Consider the following 26657-nt stretch of genomic DNA (forward strand, 5'->3'; position numbering starts at 1 on the left):
TTGATAATATTGAGGCATAGCCCTTGGATTTGCAGGCAACTGCAGAGGAGCATAACGGTTTGCCATATTTACAGGTATAAATGGGACAGCTGGTAGCACAGGGATAACAGCTGGGATAAATGGGGTGGATGAGGGAGTGGAAGAGGTGCTTTGATGTGATGACGGTGAACTGGAAGAAGCTGCAGCAATAGTAGAAAGGACTGCTACCTTTCTAGGAGGAGATTGGGCCAAATTTTGCTGAACTATATCAAGATTTACATCACCAAAATTTTCTAGACTTTCTTGTCTTCTTATGGTCTTGGAGATTAAGTTAGGATTTTCAAAAATAGCTGGAGGGTTAGGATCCAGATTTGATCTAGTGTAATGCACTTTCTTCTTTGGAGCCAACTTCTAGTTCTGTTTTTGGTATTTTCTGGAACTGTTTAAAGGACATTGTTTTTTACAATATTTTTCTGAGAAAGTATGAATTGCAAAAGTTTTGAATTTTCCTAAAGATCTTTTTTTTTTTAAACAAAAGGAAAATGATAAAATTTTTGAGACAACTGTATAAATCCTAATTCTAGACTGGAGATTGACTGAAGCAGCTTTTATTTACTCCTATAAATGCACAGCAAAAATAGTTTCAAAGGCTACCTGGCTAACTTTAGGCTCCATCTGTAGCTTTAGAAAATAGACAGTAGTAATAAACACAGTCATTCAGGTTTCCCCAGTGGAGTCGCCAATGATGTTATCACTCAGGTTGTTCCCCAAAAGATCTTGAGAAAATGGAATACGGCCGAGGTAACCACTAACCAATCTTTTAGCTGCAGATTCTAGCAAATCTGCAACCAGAGAGGGCTCTCTCTTTATGATTTAGATTTGTTTTTTTATATGTTAGGCTAGTTATGAAGCACAGGTATTTGTTTGGTGTTTGGAAGGTGATATTCAGTAGAACAGGGCTGTAAGATAAGAGAAGTTCAGACAATTGGGTTAATGGAGTCAATTGAAAATGAACCTCTGGTATGGTTTCTTAGGCAAAAGGAGGACTACAGAGCAAGATAATTAAACATAGAACAATTTTCAGGCTGGAATAAGATGAAATGAAGTCAGGGAATGAAAGGCAATCGAGAATCTTTCATTATGCTAACAGAGGGAAGTTGAATAAACATTACCAAGGAGCAGTTAAGAATTCCTTGATGATATTTAGAGTGAAAGAACTGGGGAGACAAGAGCGGTCAAGAATTTTTGCCTATGCTAGTCCTGTAGAAAACATAAAAATTAACAGGAATTGAACACAGAGTACAGTCAAGTAAATTCTGGGTTATCCTTTTTTCCTGCAATTTAGAATATGATATATAGATGATATGTCAAACATAAGAGCAGTAAAACAAGGGTAAAAAGACTTATAGATCCATGAAGTAACACGAGAATTCTACGACATATTCTTCTGCCATTAATTCCATAACAGTAAGTTCACCAGCAAAACATTCCAACAATCTTTATTCAGAAAGTTTCTCAAAATTACAACGCAGGTCTAGAAGGATATTCACTAGCCAACAACAATACATCTCATGAGGAGGTATTTATAAAAAAGAGTTACAAAATATCTCATAGACAAAATATCAAGCATTAACTTCATCCATATACTTCTTTAAAGGCAGTAGATGGCATTGGAAACTGAGCGCAATGAATGCAACAGTAACTTGCGTTGTGCTGGCTGCCTTAGGTGGTGTGATATATTTGACTTTTGACTCAGCCAGTCAATTGGTAGCTGTCTCTTTATCCTGCATTTCTGCATTGTTGTCCCGGCCCTTCCATTTGTGCCTGATTTCTCTTTAATGCGCTTTGGCATGAACACCTTCCTTGTTGTCCTCATATTTATGATAGGTGGCACGCGCATTAAATTTGATTAAATGCCGACAAAAAAAAAGAGTTGGTGCCAACACTACCTTGGTAAAATCTCCAACATGCCCTGCCACCATTGGTCTATCAGCAACTGGTGTCTTTGTAGTTTTATTAATGTTTCATCAGCTTCAGTATACCTGTAGTAATTGGGCTGGACTTCAAAAAGATGATTTATTTCATGTTCAATATAAAACAGATTTTCCTATTTGTCATATAAGCTCTGTCCAGTGGGAGGTCCTATGTCTTCTGAGTTGCTTGATGATGCTGTAATTTGATTGGTAACATAGGTATTAACCCTGTGAGCATATTTTTCATGTGTTAATAGTCTCTGACTTTTGGTCAATAAGTTGGGTAATGCTTTGCTCTGCAACATTGCTAACTTTTCTTTGAATGCATTTATTTCTATCTGCATTTCCTGGCACTTTCCTTCTAAAGTTTGTACAAAATTCCTCATGGTCAGCACCTCTTTCATTGTCAAAATTATACCTATTCTGTCTTGAATATCTAGAGCTACTAGCTGCTCTCTGGTATGAGTATTTGAAAAATGAATTAGTTTATTGGCTTGTTTGGGCTTGTTTGCCAATAATGCTTTGGCTTTTTGAGTCTCGAATTGAGCTATCTCTATCAATTCGATTTGGTCATCAATAGTATGTATTGATGTCCACTGATCATTAATGGATTGGCCAATTTTAGTCCACAAAATTGTTTTAATGTCTGCTAGAGGTTTATGAAGAGTGAGATCTTTCTCCAAGGATTTCACCTTATTCTCCAAGGCCTTCATCTCTCTGGTTTTCTCTGCCACTGTTATTTTGGATTTGTCATAGCTTACCTCTAGCTTGGCCAACTTTTCTTTGGCCTCTTTCAGCTCTGACATTTGGACTTCTAGCTCTTTTACTGCTTTCATGAGTTCTTCCATGCTCATGCTAGAGTCTGGTGTTGTTATTGCTGCTGCTGCTGAAGCATCTGTGGCTGATGTACCTGTTGTCGATGCTGGGATGATAGGAGGGATTATTGTTGCAACTGTGGGAGGGGCAGTGGTGATCGTTGGAGTTGTTTCAGGTGGCTGGGAGGTCGACTCTCCCTGCTTGGCTTGCAATACTTTCTCCAATTCTTGCTCTGTTGCAGTTAGCCTTTGATTCATCCTCATCAGCAAACCCATCATATCTTCCTCTGCCTTTTCTTGTGCAAGTTCTGTACTTTGTGGGTGCACGGTTACAGGCAGTTTTAATTGCTTTCTAAGTGCACCAATATCTTCTTCCTTTTTCTTTATAAGGGCTTTGATGCCCTTCACATCCTTAGGATCATGCCCTAGCTCAATAATAATTTCCTCCAAGGTTTTTATTTTGTTTTCTTTAGCCAAGGAAGATATTTTTTCCAAATCCAATTGGGCAGATGTATTGCTTAATGATTCCTTCAATTGGTGGGCCAACATTGCCTTGTCTGCCAATGTAGCATAGACCATTTCGCCTGTTTGTTTGTGCAGCTCAATTTTGTCCATTGGGTGTATGTCTTTGGCGAGGACTTCTAGATTTGTTCTTATGTAGTCTGCAACTGTCTGTGGTTGCTGAACTTTAGGCTTAAAATGACTTAAGATCATTTTTTCCTCCTTAATGTCATAAGATGCCATTAGTCTTTGCTGTTTGGAGGGTGTTGTTTTGAGAAATTGATCATAAAGTTGTATTCTCAATAATTCATTTTGGGCTTTAATTTCCATGAATGTTCCTTTAATACCAGATTGTTGGCTACTTTGCCACCTTGAGGAGGACACTTCCATACCATGTTGCCTCTCCATTTCTTGCCTGTGAGAGCTGGTGGATGTCTGTTGGCTAGTTTCCCTCTCCTTGCTTGGACTCCCTGTGATTTCTTCACTAATTTCCTCTTCAGGCTGAGGATCTACTCTTTGCCTTTTGGCCCCTGGCTGCTCTGTTGACCCACTTGCAGGTGTGGTTTCTTCTCTGTCCCATTTCTTGCTTCTTTCCTCATTGAGAGGAGTCTGTAATGCTGGTACCTATGGTGCCTCTGTCTATAGTGAAGGGGCTTGCCCTTGACCTTGTTCCTTTGAGGTAGTTGGCTGGTCTGTCATTGTTTCTTGCTCTTTATATACTACCTCCTTGCCTTTTGTTGTCCCTGTTGCTAGTGCAGTCCTTTCTTGGGCAGCTTGTGAAGCTGCAACAGTTGATGTGCCTTCTCCAATTTGTTGTGGCAGTTTGAATGACACCTGCCCAAAAGAATCTAAGTCAAGGGTTTTTTCCAGATTTTTCATAGTTTGCTCCATTTTCTCTTCCTCAGTGAACTGTTCAATTAGTGTGCCTTCTACCCATTCATCTTGGTTGGCAAATTGTTCTATTTCTGGGATTTTGCAATGTTCATAGGCTGACAGCCTATATTTTATTTTTCTTGCATTGATAAAGCCATTTGGGTCATAGGGTACCCACCAAAAGCTCCTTTTTAATCTAAGTTTTCACCCAATATCTGATCAGCCTCTTGCCATGCTTCCTTTTTGTTCATGACATAGGGGCCTAGTTGGTCTCTCAATTTCAATTGAGATTTTTTCTTGGTGGTATGGAAATGAGTCAAATCGGAATTGATAAATTGCCTGAAATATTCCAAGGCAAACAGTATCATTGGCACATATTTTGGCAGCCTGTAGGGGCACAGCTCACAGCCATATATCCTGATGACAATGTGATTTTGGTAGAAGTACCAGTCACCTATTTTGTATTTTTTGGAGAGCTGCAATATTTTCTGCATATCATAAGCCAGTCTAGGAGGAGGAGCTTTCTTTAGGAGAGAAGATAATGGATAGACAAACATGTCAATGAACTCATATTAAGAGTAGGGAGAGTTGCAGACTTCATGAAAGGCTGAGGTCCAAAAAATCACAGACCTCTTTTCTCCTTTTGAGTCCAATTTTTTGATGGGAAATTGGAAATAGTCTGATTGATACTACAGGAACAGATGATAGATGTAGGATGAATACTTGAACACTCCCTCCCTATCTAGATTCAAGAGTTGGTCATGTATCTTGTTGGCAATGAATTTGGCATAATTGTATTTGATAGTAGGGGGCTGCCCTGGGGTAAATATGGACAGTAAGACCAATATAGTTTCATCAATATGTTCACTTGTCTTGAACCCTATAACATAAGATATCATATCAACAAGTAATCTACCCATTTCATTGAAACATGCATAGTTAAAAGGAGGTGGCTCTATAGGCTAGCGATCTGCTCTCATAAATACTTGGGCAATTAGGGTTATCTCTGAGCTGGAGAGTTTGGGACCTTCGTCAAGCAATAATTTCATAGTAAGAGGAAAGAGAAGTTGAGTTGGTTTGAAGTTTAGTATTTGATTTATGGAGTCAGGAGTTATATGAAAGAGGATGGTTCCAGATGGAGTTTTGACTGCCCTTTGGGTTGGTTCATAGTTTTGAAAGTAGAGGTTAATTATCTCAGGGAAGACATTGACATAGGGGAGGAAGTATATGGGTAGATTTGATTCCCATATCTCATAGAAATCATTGTTATTTAGATTACTATTCCTGAGTTCACAAAATACCTACAGGTGGTTTCTATCACCAACCAAGTCTTGGATTAGATAATCCCGATTAGCCAAAGGTAGCGATTTCAATTCCTTGTGGGGTGCATTGAGAGGGGTAACATTTAAGGCCATTGGAGCTTCCATAGCTTAATTTTGTGGCTTTTGAAATTGGAATTTTTGGGTCTGTGTAAGTAAAATAGACAAAATAATAGCTCTGTGGATTTTTTCCGGGAAACACAGACCAAATTCGATCTCAGAATTAATTCACTGGATACACATTGTAGGAAAACGTAGTTCACAGAGTTTTTCCAGTGAAAAAATAGACACAAACAGTTTAGGGCTTTTTCATTTAGCAAATGCATATTTAATGTGACGTCGGGTCTGACTCAGTGGGTGAATTTTTGCAGAGGGAGATGGAGTTTGACGGATATTTGGTTAAAATTGGGCAAAACAAAGGTTACGGTGTATATTTCTGAAGACAGAACGACGTTTTTCTTCAAATTTGGGTTCTTCGGGAAATTTTTTAGAGAAAACCAAAGAAAAACAGGTTTGGGTGAAAAATTCATGTAAATACCTGTTTTAACAGTGAAATGAGCGATTAGCAAGTGGCGAGTCGAGCTGAGGGGTCGAGCTATTGAGTAACTTTGCTGGGTGGCGGACTGTGCTGTTAAAATGCTACCTCGGACGTAAAAGAGCATGTGAAGGACGCACAGAGGAGATAAACACAAATGAGTGAAAACGATGCTTTTGTGGCTTTTTAACAAAAAAATTGAGTTTGGTGAGCTTTGGCATGCTTCTATTAGATGATGTCAGCATGACGTAAATTTGTCATGTAGCAGGGTATGGAGGATGACATGTCAGATGATGTGGCGAGTGACACAGAGGTGAGGTGGTGATGTCAGCAGGTGACATGGCGCTGATACGGAGTGGTGGCGGGCGATGTGGATGCAATGTCAGCTGATGATGTGGGTATGATGTCAGCGGGGAGGCAGTGGGGCGGTAAGCGGTATTCCCCGCACCGCCATTAGGGCATGGTGGTTTTGGAGGGGGGGGCTCCGATCACGCCGGGAAGCCGATGCATGTCTTGGGTACGGTTGTAATACTGCCCATTCCTCGGACGCTAACGTTCGGCACATGGGGGGTTCCGATATCGCCGATAGCTGTTAGATCTGTGGCGTTAGATCTTACGGTCGACAGGTGATGTAGATGGCAGAGGTTTATAACAGGGGGACCCGCCATAATATTTCAACATTTTATAATGTTTTTTGCGGGGTCTATAATGTTTTTAACTTTGGACTTTGGCAGAATGGTTATTCATTTAACCGAATGTTAAATGAAACCCAATTTTTACATGCGTGCAAGGGGTTATTATATGGTTTATGTGGGAGGCTTAGGTGCGGTTGTTTATTTAACTGAGTGTTAAATAAACTCCAATGATTTTGAATGCGGAGGGCTATTATAAGGTTTCTGGTAAACCTTTTAATTCCCAAAACTTTTCTATATGGCTATACTTGCCAGGGGTAGGGATATTATATATTTTTTGTGGTTTTTATGTTATTTATATATAGTAGGGGCAGGGAAACTTTATATAGGAGTTATATAATAAAGTTAGGGTGTTAATATTCCAAATGATAGGAGAATGCTAAGTTCAGAAGGTAGAAACTTAGGTTTTTAGGGGAATGTAAGGGAAATGGAAAGATCTTTTTACACAAGAAATGTGGCTTGTTTTAACTAAGTAAACACAGAGTTCCACTTAGTATTTCTCGTAAAATGAAATGGACTAGGACCACTGAGAAGATCTCATTGTCCTTGTAGGGATGTTAGTAAGTGTTCTTGGGGGAATGAGAGGGGAAATTAGTCATGCTCCACTAAATTGTAGCCACTTTTCCATGATGTTTGTGATACTCATGAGACAGATCACATTAAAAATGATCACCAACATGCTTCTGCAACCTCAAAAACTTCCTACTTAGCCTAACACACCTAACATTTTTTCTTCACTTTTGCAGGGTGCATTTGAACTAGAAAACCCTTTCTCTCTTGTTTTTCTTTTGACTGCCCTCCTATCTAAGTCTATCCTTATTTTTTCCAAGGGCCCAGATTAAGCAGTTGGGCCCTTTGCTTCTCTACCTATTTACTCATCTGCCAAACTTGAACTGTTTGGTCAGACCTTTATTCTCTATTCTAAAGACAAGTAAATTCAAACATGATCTAGCGAGGATTGAACTGTTTGGCTATTCATCAACTGTGGCAAGATTCAACCACCTGCACACAATGAAATTCTTCAAAAATGGAACAGAAGTGGCATTTGAACTAGCACACTTTCCTGGTCTTTTGGTTTGGGGTTCATTTTCTTTCTTTCTTTGACCAATTCATTTTTCTTGCCCTTTGGTTTTTCTTTTAGGGCATACCCTCTTTACATTTTTTAAATTTTTTCTGTTTTTTGGAAAATATGGAACCTTTGCAGCATGGAAATGATGATCATATTTGGCATTTCCACAGTCAATCATGAAATATGACACTTATTGGTATAGGAACCCAACAAGAAGGAATCAAAATGGTTGATTTCCTTGTTGTAGCAGTAAGCAATTTCAAACCTCCTCAAAATCCGCTTCTCAGGTATGACGTGGAGGTCAGATATAGACCCTCTATACCTAATAATGTCAAGCATTAGCAGGTATTCGAGGATGATGAAAAGATCAAGCAAATTATAGAAGTATTTGGGGAGTTCACTAACTCAACTATTGATTAAGGGGAGGAAAAAGAGGTAGATCAAGAACCAAGTTCATGGGAAGACATAGTAGCTGGACATGAATTTCTACAACTGAAAGGGAATATCATTCCTCGTGGGCTAGTCCCACAGGAAACATTATTTAACAAGGATGATGTAGCCTCCAAACCAATGGCTTCAGAGATGGACAAATAAGTAGAAGATTGCAATATTGGCTCAGAGGATGAACCCAAAATGGTTAGACTATCAAAAGGAATCCCCTCACAATATAAACAAAGGTATTTAAATCTCTTCAAAATCTATAAGGATGTTTTCTCTTGGTCTTATGAGGACTTAAAAGCATTTGATACTAACACCATGCATAAGATTCCGTCAAAGAGTGGAATAAAACCATGCAAGCAGAAACTCAGGTAGATTAATCCACTCTTACTCCCCTCCATTGGAATATAAGTGAGGAAACATCTATAGACTAAAATCATAGTGCCTTTAAGGCACTCAGAGTGGATGGCCAACTTAGTCCCAGTTCGAAAAAAAGAATGGAGATATAAGGCTATGTGTAGATTATCTTAATAGGGCATCGTTGAAAGACAACTACGCACTGCCTAAGATGGATTACATATGGCAGAAGGTCCATGATGGATGGGTTCTCTGGTTACAACCAAGTGGAAGTCCACCCTAATGATTAGAAGAAGACCGCTTTCAACACACCATGGGGAACTTTCATGTATGGTCACATGCCTTTCGGTCTTATTAATTTAGGGACCATGTTTCAAAGAGATATGGATATATATTTTGCAGGGGAGAAAGACAAGTTTGTAGTGGTATATTTGGACAATATCACAATATTCTCTAAGACCGATGAAGAACACCTCCTGCACTTGAAGCTCATCTTCAAGAAACGCAGGAGGTATGGACTATCTTTGAATCCCAAGAAATATCAGTTTGCCCTTAGTGAGGGGAAGCTACTAGGACACATAATAGTGCAAGAAGTAGTGAAAATTGATCCTAAGTGAGTCAAAGCTATCATTCACATTCCTCTACCTAGAAATAAGAAAGAGATCCAAGCCTTTTTGGGGAGAATCAATTTCTTGAGTAGGTTCATACCCAACTATGCAGAAATAGTGAAGGGTATTATAGATATGCTAAAAAATGAATTATGAATTCAAATGGAGCACTGCCTCTTGGGATTCTTTTACTAGAATTAAAGAAGCTTTTGCTGAAGGACCAACGCTAGTCAGCCCCAACTACTCGACACCTTTTGATATCTTTTCTTTTGCTTCTCCACATACTATTGTGTTGTTCTGCTACAAAAGAATAAAGATGGTTATGAGCAAACCATATCCTTCTTTAGCCAAGTCCTGAGGGATGCTGAGCTAAAATATAACATCTTGGAGAAACAAGAATATGTACTAGTCAAAGCTTTGAAGGCATTTTGAGTATATGTGCTACAGTCGGAAATCACAGCATTTGTCCCAGCAACAGTGGTCAAGGACATCCTTTTGCAAGGAGAAAGTGAGGGAAAAAGGGGTAGATGTATAGCAAAGACACATGAATATGATTTAGACATAAAGCCTACTAAGCTCATAAAAGGCAAGGGGTTGACCAAGATATTATCATAATATAATTTCCACGCTTTGGGGATAAACCAGATAATAGAGGAAGGTAGAACATAAGTTCAACAGAATGAGATTAAAACATCAGAGAAAAAGATCTATGCTAAATATGAGGGATCACCTGGTATAAAAATATAATCCATTATCTCTTGTTCCTGAGGTGCCCACTTGGGCTGGATAAATCTAAATATAGGACTCTGAGACTGCAAGCTGAAAAGTATGTCATATCCAATGGTTAACTCTACTAGAAGGACGTGGTGGGTATTTTACTATTATGTTTGGTAGAAGGAAAAACTCATAGTGTGATTAAGGGATTTCATGGAGGAGTTTGTGGAGGTCATTACAATTGGAAGACCACAACTCACAAAATACTCAAGGTAGGATTATACTGGCCTACACTATTTGGAAAAGTTCATTCATAAGTCAGGTCATGTCAAAAGTGCCAAGTCTTTACTGAGAAAAAAAATCTTTCTCCTCTCCCCCTGATCCCAGTGCATGTGGAAGAACTCTTCAAACGGTGGGGACTAGACTTCATAGGAGAGATAAACGCACATTCCAATGGCCAACATAAGTGGATATTATCATCCACAGATGATTTCACCAAGTGGGTAGAGGCCATCTCAGCTAGAAACACTACAGATTCAGTGGTAATCAGGTTTATGGGGGAGAACATATTATCTTTCTTTGGTGGTCCTATCAAAATTATCACTGACAATGCTCAAGTCTTCAAATCAGAAAAATTCAACAAATTCTGTCAACAGTTCAATATCATCATTGGACATTCCACAGCCTACTATCCTTAAGGAAATGGTTTAGTTGAGTTCTCAAACAAAACTGTGGTGAGAGTGTTGAAGAATACCATCACCGAAAATCAAAGGAATTGGGACACCCAATTGAATTTTTCCCTTTGGGATAACCGAGTGACTCCTAAATGTTCCACTGGAAAATCACCTTTCGAACTAGTGTATGCTAAGGCTATAGTCTTTCCAATCCAATTAGCAATGTCAGTGGAAAAGTTACTAAAAGACGATAAGGAAGAGCCAAGTGCTTTGACATGAAGGATAAACCAATTGGTTGAACATCATGAAAAAAGAGAACAGGTGGGGGCTAAATTGGAAAATTACCAACAGAAGATCAAAACCCTGTTTGACAAGAAGGCCAAATATTAACCTCTTCAACCAGGAGATTTAGTTCTCTAATGGGACGTCTGAGGGGAAGAAAAAGGAAAACATAGAAAATTTGATCGACTTTGGTTTGGCCCTTTCAAAATTTCAGTAGAGAAAGGAAATAATACGTAGCCGCTCGAAAATCTAGATGGTGAATCATTGGAGCTACTAGTAAATGGTCAGTTCCTAAAACTCTATTTCCAGAATTAAAATGTACCTGTCTTGCACTCATTGTAAATAACAGTGTGTGTATTGTAATTATCATATGAAATTTCTAGTTTTCTGTTGAAAATTCCACTTTCACAAAATTATCATTTTTTTACAAAATACTCCATGCCCAAAAAGAGAAGTTCACAAAATGAAGGTTCTTAGCACCTTACTAGCAAGGCACTGTCCCCAGGTGGAGCCAATGTTGTCACCCGCTACAAAATTTGTTTTTAGTTCTCAAAAGGGTGCAAAAGAGGAGAAAATATGGCAGTCATCTGCCAAACTACAAAATCACTCAAAGCTAAATCACAACCTCTCCATTGCATAGTACTCAAAACAAGCTTTCTAACGATATGTGGAAGTATGAAAATGGACTTCTCGATCAGAAGATATGGACAGTTGAAGTTCAGGGGTTTTGTTTCCTTTGAAAGGAAAGAAAGAACATATCGGCGGTTTGGGAGCATGTCACAAATCACAATCAGAGTTTACTGAAAGTAGCAGCAGGGGAGGGAAGAGAAAACTAGTAGTGGAGTGATCGTGGATATTGCAAATCAAAAACTGGAGGTCCTGTATGGTGCATCAGCTGACTCACATATTAGCGATCGCACCTCATATCCATGCGACATATCGATGATCATAACCACCCAAACATATCACAAATCGGAAATCAACGATTTGAGCTTACCACTCTTAATAAATTGCGGGAGGAATATGATGATAAGTGTAAATCACCGAGAAAGGGTGAAAATGATATGCAAAGGAAATCAACAAAAAATTAGGGACAGGTGGACCTTTTCTCTCTCCTCCAAGGGGCCATGTGGCATAGTATTATTAATCCGGTAAAAACATGGTGGCAATGACATCACCATGACATGGCAGTATGAAGGACACGTGGCACGCTGATCTGGCACTTTTAGGGACAAATGGGGGCATATATAGGTGACATGTGTCACCTCAGGAAGTGACACTGGCACTGATGATGTCATTAATCGGTAATCAGCGATCGGGGGTAACAACGCATTGTCCATTACAAGGAATTCACCAATTGCAAACCTTTGGTAATGGGGCTAGCCAGTGGACATGGGAAGAGCGAGGAACCAAGAACTATGCAACAAAGGTGATCGTTCATATCAGCGATCGTAACTATCAAGGTGTGCAAATGAATATATCGTCATGAAATCACCGAACACCGATAACATTAAGATTGCTGAGATTCAAGCCTCTAGTGTTAAAGCGTCGAGAATTCCTTGGAAAATGTAACAAAGGAAAAATACCTCCAGAGGGGAGTCCAAAGGCCCTACTACCCGAGGACTAAGTGCTTGGTCATAGCCCCTAGTCATATGAAAGAAAAGGGACTCAAAGCAAAAGGGGCTAAAGTGGATCAGAATGCGCCATTCTGTGAGGTATTTTAATACAAAAGTCCTGAGGTAATAACTACTCAATAATGGAACACAGGGATTTAAAGATGCAATGGGTTAGCAGCTAAAACATTTAAGAAGGACATGGAGAATTCATAAGTCAACATGGGATGACCTTATAAATCCCCTCGTGATAAGAAAACAAGGTCAACACAGACAGGATAAATGAACTTGACTATAACATGTCTAGACCTCCTATGAGTAAATGAATGTATAGAAGCTTAGGAGGACTTGATGATTCAACATGGAGGTCCATATAGAGGGAAGACGAAGTACTACCCAAATGACCTCTGTCACTATACAGTGACGTGAAACTCACAGCCAAACCACTCTCAGCTCTGGAAAACGAGTGATTCAAGTAGTAAAGGAAGAAGCAAATGGAACCAGCCAAGTACCAGAGAAGGAGGATCATGAAAAATTAGTTACCCAATCAAATGTGATCCCAGGGATGGGCAAGGAGATATTTTGCTGGTGTTTTCATCTAATTGTTGACTTGTTTTGTTATCATGTAATGTGTTGCAATTTAATGAAGCTATCAATATTTTGTAGTCATTTTTGGGCCACAGAGCCATCCCAGGCCGAGAGAGCTAGTTAATCTAACAGTTGAGGCTTGACTGGGATATTTTATTGTAATTACTATTCAATGCTTCTCTCTCTAGATAAATAGTGGGAAGAAACACTTCACAAAGGTTCAAAATCCTAAAGAAAGAACTACATGTTATTTTTGAAACGGTATGACTCTGTGATATGCAACTTTCAGAATATTAAGGAAATGGTGGTGATTCCTCCGAGTACTATAGTATGTTACCACTCTATTTAAATTCCATTATGTTCATGTTTCCTCTCTGATTTCATGTAATCGCAACTACTATAAATGTCTCATATGTTCTTACACATTCATTTGTATTGACCCATAAATGCATGTTCCTGCATGGATCTTTGAGATTATATCTTTAAAATTGCGCTCCATGAACCATCGCACCCAATTCTCTTTCATCCATTATGTCTACCTTTAACTCAAGTAAGTGTGGAATTCTTGATGCTTCAAGCTCTACATGATGAGTGTAGAATTCTTGATGCTTCAAGCTCTATGTGACAAGTTATTCTATCTCCTTATCTTCTTTCATTGCTCTGCCAAAGCTTATTAAACTGTAGGTCCTTGAACTACTCGACCTCCACTAGTTTATGCATATATTTTTGTGAGTTGTATATGTGAAGAAGTACAAGAAATACATGGCTTATGTCTTCAGATGATTGAAACAACCCATATTGTTTATTATATATGTAATATATATGTAAAAAATATATGTGATGTCTCCAGTTTCCTGAGAATCATATGAGACACACAAAATCTAGATGTTCCAGGCACTGGTCTTGTAGGAAATCTGAGGCTATCTCTGGAAGTGACAACAAATCACATGCTAGCTCCTTCAGTAAACTTCAAGCCATTAACTCTATCTCTGTTTTATTGTCCATATGACTACTCTCTCACTACATTTCTAGCTTTATTGATCCATACCTTGACTTGGCCTTTCTTGCTACTTTCTTCCTTACATAGATATCAATCACTTTCATCATGGGCTCATCCACCAACACATTCTCCACATTGTTCAACTCATTATATTTACTTGAGTTTCAACTGAAAAACCCATTTCCATCTCAATGATCTCCTTGGCCCAACCTTCCAGGCCACTACTTTTTGCTCTATGGATCTTAGTTTTCCCCTTTCTACATATTTATTTAGCCTTCAACTTGGACTTAAGATCACCCTTATGCACACATATTATACTAGGCCATCAATGCTCAACTCTTTCCCTGATATTCACTAGGTTCTAATACCAATTGTTAGGATAATGAAATCGAGAGAAGCATTGGTGTCTGAGGACATCATTGTTAGGATCTTGTTAGCCATGAGTACAAATTTACCTTGAGTATTTCTACCTTTACATAGGCTATATTCCACATGAATACTATTGGAAAAACCATGGGTTCTCACAATTATGGAGATTGATAAACAATTAATAACTAACTGAGCCAAGTTTACCTGAACTACCCTAACACATATATGACCTAGGAAACCCTTTTTGGAGAAAACATAGTTGGAAGGGGAGGTTTCTCTACTCTTTGTTTGACATAGTGGAAATGATTCAAGTAAAAAGTTGTGAGACTTGTTGCCTGTGGGCTGCTACAGGACAAAAACCCTCTCTGTCCTACCCTATCTCTACCCATTTTAAGCTACTTTTCTCTTTTATGGAACAAAATGCATCGAGTATAATCGAACCCATTTTACTCCTAGTGGCCCAATTATAACATAATGCAATAGCTAACCAATGGTTAAAGTTTATCCATTCAACCCTCAATATGAGTTACAACTTGACCCTTTTAGAGTCTTCCTAATAAGGGCTGTTATTCCTTGAGATGTTCTTTCCTACATAGGAACTATAACATGGCATATTCAAATCAAATTTTGACCACAAGTATTCAAAAGTTTCACTAGTATTCCGATGATAGTGCTCAATGGATTTATGATGACATGCAACCCTCCAATGGTTGAATGGAAAGCATGGTAGGCTTAGAAACTTCATCGAAGGATATACAATGTCATCATTTGGTCGGTGCCTACTTTCTTCAATCTTATGATGACCGAAAACATCTAATTGTTTAATGCAAAGCATGGAAGGTATGGAACGTTCATCGAAGGATATCCACCATCATTTTTTAATTGACACCATATTTCATCAGTCTTATGATATTAGGAAACAATCATTCCATCAGTATTGCGATAATATGCAATGATGATTATTAATGTCAGAACTCTAATGAGCGCTTGTGTCAAGAAACACCTTTTGTCTTTGACAACTCGTGTCCATAGCTATTGTCAAAATTTTGACTATTTTAAAATTTCAATAGTACAATTGTACCTAAAATGAATTTTAGTTAGTCATCCTTTTATCGTTATAGTGTTGGAACTTCATGAAAAGAATGGGAAATGACCATAAAAAATTGGCTCAATTTTTAGTAGTGATGGAATTTCTCCTCAATACTTAAAACTTAAAAAGAGAAGAGCTTTAAGGCTAAAATATTCTAAATATAAGCTCATTAATGGAGTGTTGTTTAAAATAAATTATGATAATGTGTTACTAATGCATTTGAAAAAACCTGATGTAGAGAGCCTTAGTCTTATTTGAGTTACATGATGAAATAGATAGAGGTCATTTTGGTGGGGAAACAATCACGCACAGTATCTTAAGGGAAAGATATTTTTAGTCCACCTTATTCAGCGATGCTTATTCTTATGAAAAGAAGAGTACTATTCTCTAGACATTTGTTGGAAAGGAAAGGAAGCATGGTCTACCATTGTCACTAGTTGAAGTAGAACAATTTTTTGAACAATGGGGTTTGCATAAAATTGGGGAAATTAATCCCAACTCTTCAAAGATCCATAAGTACATCTTGACTACCATAGCTTTTTTTACAATTTGGATTGAGGCCATTCCTCTAAAAAAGGTCAGTGTTGAGTACATTATTTTTTCCCTTAACATTTCATAATTTCTAGCTTTGATATCCTTACATCCTTGATTCTTGATAATGAAACACATTTTGTGTCCTTGAAATTAGCTTATTTTTTTTAGATAAAGGAATCGAAATTAAATATTCTACTAACTATTATCCTTAGGGAAATGGCTTAGAAAAATCCACCAACAAAATTTTAATTCACATTCTTAAAAGAATAATTCATGAACACCAAAGCAATTGGCACAATCAACTACATAATGCTTTATTTTAAGATAGAATCACACTAAATAAGATGTTAGGAAATTCCCATTCCTTTTTTATAGAATCACATCGAAGAAGGAATTAATAAATTCCCATTACCTTTTTATGATAAGGAAACACTCGACCTCCCAGTGTCTTTCATCTATCTTTGAAATTATCATATCCAATTAGAAAAGAATCATCCTCTATCATGAAAATAAGAATTCACATATTAGTAAAGCTTGAAGAAGAAAGAGAGAAAACGAATAATAAGTTTCATGAACATAAATTAATATTCAAATAACAATTTGATAAACCTTCATGTAGTAGAAAATATAAGTTTTAGTTGGTTATATTGGTTTCAAATGGGATAAAGTCCAAGAGGAAAAAGGAAACCATTCAAAATTTTGACACCTTTGGCTTTGCTTATTTTAGGTTTCTAAAAACCTTGGCCCTTCAACTTAAATATTGCAATCATATGAGGGGGAGAGTGAAAGCCTCCTTGTGAATGGCTAAGTCTTGAAGAAATACTTTTCCTAAACTATTTAATGATTATACTTGTAAATATTATTTCCATTTGTTTTAGTTATTTTTGTTGTAATATTCATGATTTAATTCTTAAAAAATATTTCTTTCAATTATTATATTGTTTTTAATAAGTTTCTTTGATTATTGACATTTTATTAGTGATTGAGTATTTATGCTTTCTCCTTTTATCTTTTTATTGATTAGTTGACAATTAATTCACTCTAATTGCATATCAGAAGTTATTTCCCTCTATTATAAACTAATAAGGATTTTGTATCATGTGAGTAGATGTTTAACTCTTGACTGATTTAAGTAGTAACTCATAATGTAAAGAGTTTTATTATTCCTGATATATGTTATCCATATTGTGCACACTTTTAAGAAAGGTGTTTAATTGTTATTTTTATAACAACTCCACTCATCTCACATTATTAAAGGTTGAGTGGGGATGGTTAATGAGTATTCCTTATTTTTTTTCTTTATTTGTCACACTCACTCTTGATTAATTGATTATTAAGCTAATCACACAAATTTAATGAACAATATTAAACATTCAAATACCACAATACTCAGAGTTTTATGTGAAAATCCATCTAGGAGAACACCACAAAACAAATTTGTCTTTATTAATGGATGTAGGCACTAACCTACTATCACAATCATTACAGGAACCCACATGTAGGACTCCAATCCCCTTTCAAATCTCTGTTTTGTATTTTTTTTTTATCTAATTAACTCCTCCTTAGTCACCTTCACTATTATTTTGATATTCAATATTAATTGATTTCAACACCTTACATATATATGTTCTGCAACTAAATATCAACTATTCTAGGTTTATTCTATCTTTCTGAAGCATTCAACTCTTTACTATATTTTATCCTCTTTCTTTGCACCAACCCTTTCCTTATCAAACCCATAATAGATATTTGAGATTGAGATATATGCCTATGACTAAGTTCATTAGGGGAATTTTGAGGTCTAAAATGAGCCTCATAAGGAAATTATAAAATATTAGTGGAAATAATAAAATAAGATTAGATTACATCATCAAATTTTAGAGGGAAAAAATAAAAAACTATTTTTTCAACTCTTATTTCCAACTTATCTCCCTATGGGTTTACTAAAATTTCAGGTGGCAACACCCATTGGATGTAGAATTTGATTCTTCATCCAAGAAGTACCCATGTTGAATAATTTCCATGGATCCTTCTACATGAAAAATAAGAAATACATTAAAAAAGTGATTGCAATCATGCTTTCTCATGTATTTCTCATTTTTTTGTGTAGTAGGGTCCATTGAAAGTATGCAACATGGGTACTCCTTGGACAAGGAATTAAATTTTGCATCCAGTGACTGCTCTGGATTGACATTTGAGTAAAAAATTATGGAGAGAAGTTGAAAATACGAGTTGAAAAATTAGTTTTATTATTGTTATTTTTTAATCTTTTACTTTTTTACTCCAAAAATGGTGAATCATCCCCCATGGTTGACATCATCATCTTGAATTCTATTAGTTCTTATAAAGTTTATTTCGGTTGTAAATTTATCTTAGGAGGCCCATGTAAGACCTCAAAATTCCCCCAATGATTGGTGTAGTTCTTGTTCAACATAGACATACATTGGCCTATCATAGTGAAACAACCTTTAAAACTATCTACAGATACCCCACCTACGATAAGGAGATGTTTTGCATCGTGCATACATGTTTGCAATGGAAGCATTATATTCTAGGGACGAGATGACCATCCAGACTTATAATAGGCCTCTATAATTATACAAAAGCAAGAGAATTTATAGAATACCACCATCAGAAATGGTCCACATACCTGCAACAATTCCATTTGAACATCAAATTTAAGAGGGGTAGTACCAATCATGTCGCAGACTTCGTTATTCAGTGCCCAATTGTGGAAAACAAAAATTCTTAACTATTGTGGGCATGGGACCTTTGGATGGCCATATTTATACAACAGTGACTCGAAAATTGTTACCACATACTAAATGTTGATGGCAGGCAAGCAAGTTCCAAACTTTCATCTCGAATGTGAACTATAGTGCTACATGGGACACATTTTTGTTCCTTTAAATGGGAATGCCAAGTTGATCTAGGAGGCACATTATAGGTAGGTGAGAGGGAATTTTAGTGTGGATAATGTGGTGGTAGTACTACAAAAATAATTTTATTGGCCGAAACTTCAACAAGTTGTTGGCAAGTATATTAGGTCTTACACTACCTACGCCATAGTTAAATTAGCCATTAAGAAGCAAGATCTATACACCCTTCTATCTACTCTTGACTGGACATGGTAATCCATCTCGATGGACTATATGACTAACCTTCCTTCTACCAAGCATGGGAATGATTGTGTGTTTGTGTTCGTTGATATTTTCTAAAATGCCCATTCTGACTACTTTTAAGAAGAGTATCATATCTGAAGCCACTGCCAAGATATTCTTCGAATAGGTGTGGGTACATTTTGGGATCTCATAAACTATCATATAATATTGGGATAATAGATTGGTAGGTTAATTTTGGTCGAGCCTCTAGACATTGTTGGAGACCAAGATCATTAAATCAATTGCCTTTCACCCCTGGACCGATGGTTGGAAAGAGGTCATAAATAGAATGATTATGCACATTTTGAAGCTGTACAAATACAAGCACTTATGAACATGGGATTAGAGTATTTCCTATGTTTAGCACAACTACAACAAATCTCTCCATACTGAAATGGCCACAACTCCTTTAAGGTTGTCTTGGGATTTCAATCATTTGGTCCCATTGATGTTGCACTACCCTTTCCAACTACACAGGAAAAAATTGCATATGTTCAATATGAAGTGGAAAAAGCTAGCAAGATTATTTAAAAAAAATCACATAGACCAGCATATCCATGATATCTTGCAGAAATCCAATACTAAGTACAAACAATGCCATGATTAGCAGTAAGTTCCACACAAGTTTTGAGTGGGAGACAAGGTTTGGTTGCATTTGCAAAAGAAATGCCTTATATGGACTCATGGGAAGCTTTGACCACTTTTCTATGGACCTTACATAATCACTAAGGTTGTGGGTTATTATTCTTTTAAATTAAGTATCCTCCCCTTCCTTGGCCTATACCTAGTATTCAATGTGGACATCCTTCGACCATACTTTCCACCATTGTTGGACACATCAAAAATCACAGACTAGCTAACACTAATAGATCTCAACCCAGATTGCATTAAGTAGGAAAAAATTGATTAGAACATTAACATGCATATTAAGAGCACTCACCAACATAGAATATAGTTGTATCACATTGTGAAAGAAGGGAAACTCTTGCACTAACTCAAGTGGCTCATCAGGAACCAAGTTCAGCAGAAGTTTTCCCATCTAATGGAGGCACTCAACGTAATGGAGACCATTGCTTCCTAAGGGGGGAGTAATGATCATTATGGATATTGGTGGCCACCCACCTATTCCACTAGCTCACACGATATTTTTCTATTTTGATAGCTTTTCTCTAGTTGTTTTTGGTCATGAACTTCAAGAGCCATTTTGAGGCCCTAAATGATATTTTTTAGAGAAACAAGTGCTAAGTGAAAATAGAAATGTAATTCTCAGTTAGACCTTTCCAATGGTCTATCGACTGCCAAAAATAAATATCATATGCCAAAGTCGCATGACCCTAGGAATTTGGCATTCCAACTTATCCTATCAAGACCCTTAAGCCATTTGGCGTTTCATCTCCTAGGGTTAGGTTTTTGGATGTTTATGGTTTTCTCATTGCTTGTTTATGATAAAAATGCCTTGGTTCCTCATTATAAGATAGTTGGGTGAATATGTGTAGTCATTACATCTCTTCTTAGAGATAAGCTACCACTATTCGAGCCATTTTGTTTTCATTATGCATTCGTACAGTTTCAACATTTCCCATTTATTAATAGAATTCAAGTTCCATTATATCTCTATGTTTTGGTTATAAATATCTATATGTGTGTCTGTGTGTATCATTTTTTTCCCTTCATAAATTCTGGTCAAGAGCTTCCAAGGATTTGGGATGAAAAATTGGTATATATATAACATTCTTACAATAGAGCGAACTAGAATTCTACTGATAAGTGCCCATTTGAAATTTGTTTTGGATATTTTCCACCTTCTCCTTCGGATATTTCATATTGAAAACAAGGAGGAATGATCGAGAGAGGATATAATAATGGTTACTTTAAGAAGAAAGAAATTTATTGAGAAGATCGAGAAAATTCATCTACAAGTACATAAGACAATGAAGAAGTCATAGCAAAAGTACAAGGTCAGGAAAGATCAACACAGACTAGGGAATTTATTTCGGATGGGAGATGGAGTATGGTTACAATTGAACGAGGAAGGGATATAGAGTCCTAGTAGGAAAATCAACATTTTATAATATTGTTCTTTTGAAATTCTAGAAAAATCATAGATAATTCTGATAGACTCAATATCCCCCATACATGTGCATTTACTCTGTGGTGAATGTGAAAAATATGAAACTATATGAGCCTTCCATGTTGGATCTATAAGATGAGTAGGTCCTACCTTCTATAGAGGATTTAACACCAAATTCTCATGTAGAGTTTATATAAGATATAGTTTTGCATAAGAGCTCTAGAACTACAAGACACGGGCAACGTGACCTTTGGCATGTTGGGTTGAAGGGACAATTACAAGGAAAACCTAAATGGTACTCCAAAGAGAAGGTAGAGGAAAAATCACCTCACCTCATTCAATAAATAGCCTCCCGAAATGGAGAGGTATGATTTAGATTGGATCATTATATTGTTTTCCATCCATCTCAATGCTCTTAGGGTGGGAAAAATAAAAAAAAATCAAGTTACAAGAGTAGTTTTAGTAGTGGGATCCAATCTGGAGATTTGGGTTCAAAAACCTTCAAAGACTATTCTAAGGCATTAAATGACATTTTTTAGTTGTAAAACTTTGTCACTTAAGTGCCACACCCCTTGGTATTATTCTACACTCAAATATGTTTCCAACAATGTAGGAATCATGTCAATTGGAGTTCCAACACAAAAATTAGGGTTCCTGAAAGTAGAATTATCATTGTTGACCTTCATATTTTGGGAGGACGTCATGTCAACCACTATTACTCATGGAAAAAGAGCTAGCCATGTGGTCCTCATTGTAGCATAAAATGGCCCCACCAAATTTTTTGGCTTCACACAAGTTTGGCCTATTCATTGATCTTGCCCTCTTCTATTAAACCAATTTCTCTTTGTCTATTCATAGAATGTCTTTTGGTTCAAGCTTAACCTTTCTTTACCACGCCCTTATTTTATCATCCAATCCCATCATTAATTATAGCCGAGATTAAAATATAATAATAAAAGATAAAATCCAAAATTAATAATTATTATCATCTAAAATAAGGTTTTTAAAATAAAGGGCTATTTTTATAATAGTTTTATTAAACCCAAATTATGCCATTAAATAACTTAATATTATTTATTAAAAAAAAGTATTAATAAAATAGTAAATAAAAAACCATTTTAATCATTAAATTACCAAAAAATCAAAACACAACTTTATAAAATTACATGGATATTAAAATATGAATTTATTTGAAATTTATACCCTCCATTTTTCATGGGTAGTTATAATTATCCTCTCCATTCACCAATTATTATTCCATACTCAACATAATCACTTAAAATTAATTTATTATTTCTTAATCTTCGTGCAAACCAAATTTATAGGGGGGGGTGGTGGGGGGATGATTAGCAGTTTTAAAATACGCAAAGAGGGGGGCACAACTAACCAATGGTTTCCATGTACATCAAGTGGTATACCACATGGTTTTCACTACGGAGTTCCCCACCCATCCCCACCACCACTCCCGACATGAACGAGGGATAAAGACATTAATTTTTATTTCAAATGAATGTCAAAAGTATACAATATTTAATTTATAAATAAAAGGTTTATATGGTAAAAAGGAAAAATATAATTTACATGTGTAAAGGAAAAAAGAAGAGAGAGAAAATAAAATAGTAATCATGCCTTTTATAAAATGGAAAGTACAAGATTTTGGGAAAATAAAATATTTTGAGAAATAATAATAAACATAAATAAAACAAATAAAAATAAAAATTGCTAAATTATTATTGAAATTTTCCACCCATACAAGAAATAATGATTTTGAGATTTTGGATCCACATCTTGAGCAAATAAAAATCATGGGATTGATGATAATAGTTGGAAAGGACAAGTGGCAAAGTAGGTAGCAACACAATTTTTATCTTTAGGGCTACTTTTAATAAAATAATTAGAGTAGTTCGACATATTAAGATAACTATTCAACATGTAAATAGTATATATGTAACAACTAAAGACATTAAAAGGGGAGAAAAAGGAATGAGTTTGGACGTGAGAGAGAGAGAGGAGTTTGTTTTGTAAATAAATCCCAGGAAAGTTTCTCTATAATTTTTTTTATTGAGGGAATCATCCATTAGATTCATATATTTCTTATGTATATCCTTTATTCCTCATTTTTCTTGTGTGAAGATTTTTAATGTCATTCATTATTATGCATTATCATTCTAATTTGCAATGAGTTTACACAATTTGAAGGCAGTAACTTGGTACTACTTCCACTACTATATGTGTATCTTCAACATATACTTGCAAATTACTTTTGGAGTGTGTATTATCTGATTCACAGACTATAGTCAACTCATGTCCAATATAAACAACACTTTTCATTGGATGGATTCATTATTTGATGCCCAACAAACCATCCTTCTTCATCTCATATTAACAATGATTGCCCTACTCTCTATTAAATATGAGATCTTATGTTCTTATATCTTCTTCCAAATTATCAAATACTTTTCTCTATTAGATAAGACTTTGTGGCCAACAGAGAGGCCTATGGCTTGAGGTACTTAGAGATTTTAAATTACAGTCTCCTTCCATCATTATCCTTAACCATTTTTTTCCCTTTCCACTTTAAATCTGAACACTGAGATTAACATTGTGAGCAATTACTTAGTAAGAGTAAGTAATCAATCAGTAACAATAGCTAAGGGATCCCCTTCTAATCCAAGGGCTATATTCTGGTCAAAATCTGGTTTGAAGATGCCTTGCCATTGTTCTAAGTAACCAAGAACATCTCAAGGAACAATACGCCTTGTGAAGAAGAGTCTAGAAGGGTCAAGTTGTAACTCATATTAAAGGTTTAATGGGTCAATTTTAACCACTAGTTCACTATCGTGCTACATTATAATTAGGCCACTATGTGGAAAAGCGGTTTGATTTGGGGTCAAAAACTTTTGAAGACTATTTTGAGTCCTTAATGATATTTTTTTTTGTAAAAAATTGTCATTTACATGTAACATGCCTTGGTGTTATTCAACACTCAAATACATTTCCAACGGCACAAGAATCACATCAATTGGAGTTATGACATAGAAGTTATGGATCCTGAAAAATTACCTATCATGATTGACCACCATATTTCCAAAGGATGCCATGTCAGCCACCATTACTCATGGAAAAGGAGCTAGCCATGTGGGCCTTGTTGTAGCATAAAATGGCTCCACCAAAATTTTGACATGACACATGTTTGGCTTATTCATCGATCTCACCCTCATCTCCTAAACCAGTCTATTCAAAGATTGGCCATTGGTTCAAGCTTAGTGTTTCTTTACAAAGCCCTTATTTCATTATCCAATCCGATCGTAAATTATGTTGAAGATTTAAAATTAATAAAAAAAATGAAATCCAAAAATAATAATAATAATTATTATGTAAAATATGGTTTTTGAAATTAAAAGCTTATTTTTATAATAATTTTTATTAAACCCAAATTATAACTTTAAATAAATAAATTTTATTTATTTAATAATAAATAGTTATTAACATAATAATAAATAAATAACCATTTTATTCATTAAATTTTCTTAAATTCAAAACCCAACTTTATAAAATTACATGGATATTAAAACATGAATTTATTTGAAATTTGTGCCCTCCATTGTTCGCAATGAGGGAATTTTCATCTCCATTAACCCAATTATTATTCCATACATGACATAATTAATTAAAATTAATTATTGTTTCTTAATCTTTGTGCAAATCAAATTTATCACATCCACAATTTGTGGGGACGGGTAGTTGATTGGTAGTCTTAAAATGCACAAAGAGGGGGTTGCACCCAACCATGGCCGCTATGTACATCAAGTGGTGTACCACCCAATTTTCACCATGGACCCTACATGAATGATAGATAAAGACATCACTTTTTATTTCAAATATGGAATTTTGAGAAGTTTGCAATGTTCAATGTATAAATAAAAGAGTTTTATGGTAAAAAGAAAAAATATAATTTATATGGGTAAAGGAAAGTAAGAAAATAAAATATTCATCATGCATTTTAGAAAACGGAACATGCATGCTTTAGGGTAAATAAAATATTTTGAGAAATAAAAAATAAATAAATAGAATTACTAAATTATTAATGAAAGATTCCACCCATAATGGTTTTGAGATTCCAAATTCACATCTTGAGCAAATAAAAAACATGGAATCAATGATGATAGATGGAAAGGAGAAGTGGCAAAGCAAGTAACAACAAAAGTGTATCATTAAGACTACTTTCAATAAAATAGTTAGATAATTTCGAGAGATGAAGATAACCATTTAACATCTAAAGGGTACATATGTAACAACTGAAGACTTTAGAAGGGCAAAAGAGGAATAAGTTTGAGAAAGAGAGAGGAATATGTTTTGTAAATAAACCCCAGGAAAATTTATCTATAATTTTTTTTAATTGAGGGAATCATGCACTGGATTCACTTATTTCTTATGTAGAAATTTTCTTCTACATTTTTCATGTGTTAAGATTTTTTTAACATCATCCATTATTCTTCTTTATCATTGTAATTTGCAATGAGTTTATAGATTTTGAAGGAAGTAACTCTGTACTACTTCTATTGCTATATGTGTATCTTCAACATATACCTAAAAATTACTTTTGGAGTGTGTACAAGTTGAATTTATTGATTGTACTCAACTAATTTCTAGTATAATCAACACTTCTCATTTAATGGATTTATTTTATGCCTAAAAAACCTTCCTTCCTCATCTCTGATTAACAACGGCTTCCTTACTCATTGTTAAATATGAGATCTCATGTTCTCCTTTCTTCCACCTTTGATTATTAACTATTATGTAATGTTAGATAAGACTTATTTGGCTCCGAAAGTTGGTCTATCATGATTCAACACAATTTTTTTAGAGGATGCCATGTCAACCACCATTACTCATAGAAGGAGCTAGCCATGTGTACTTTGTTGTAGCGTAAAATGACACCACCTAAATTTTTGACTTAACACAAGTTTGGGTCATTCATTGATCCTTCCCTCACATCCTAAACTAATTTCTCCTTTATATTCAAGGACTTTCTCTTGGTTCAATATTAGCCTTTTTTTACCAAGTCCTTATTTTTTAATCCAATCCCCTCAATAATTATAATTGCTAGCTGGATAAATTCCTTCTATACATAGAAGCAATCTCCCTAGACCTAATGGCTTAGTCTAGAAACAACCAAGACAAAACTGCAATTCTTTCCTTAGAAATGTTTGAAATATTGGATGAGAACCTACTTAGAATCCAATGAAAGCCTCCTCCTTTTCCTTACTTGTTAGCTCCAGCTCCAACTTCAATTTCTATAAGTGGAACCTGCAAATCATAAAAAACAAGCAAGAGAACCAAAACATACCAAATAGCATATACAAACAACTCTAAACAAGAAGCCAAGGATCCATGTCCTA

Source organism: Pinus tabuliformis, chromosome 8 (assembly GCF_031772625.1).
Source record: "Pinus tabuliformis cultivar Carrire ecotype Pingquan chromosome 8, CPIR1, whole genome shotgun sequence".
In the NCBI taxonomy this organism is placed as follows: domain Eukaryota; kingdom Viridiplantae; phylum Streptophyta; class Pinopsida; order Pinales; family Pinaceae; genus Pinus; species Pinus tabuliformis.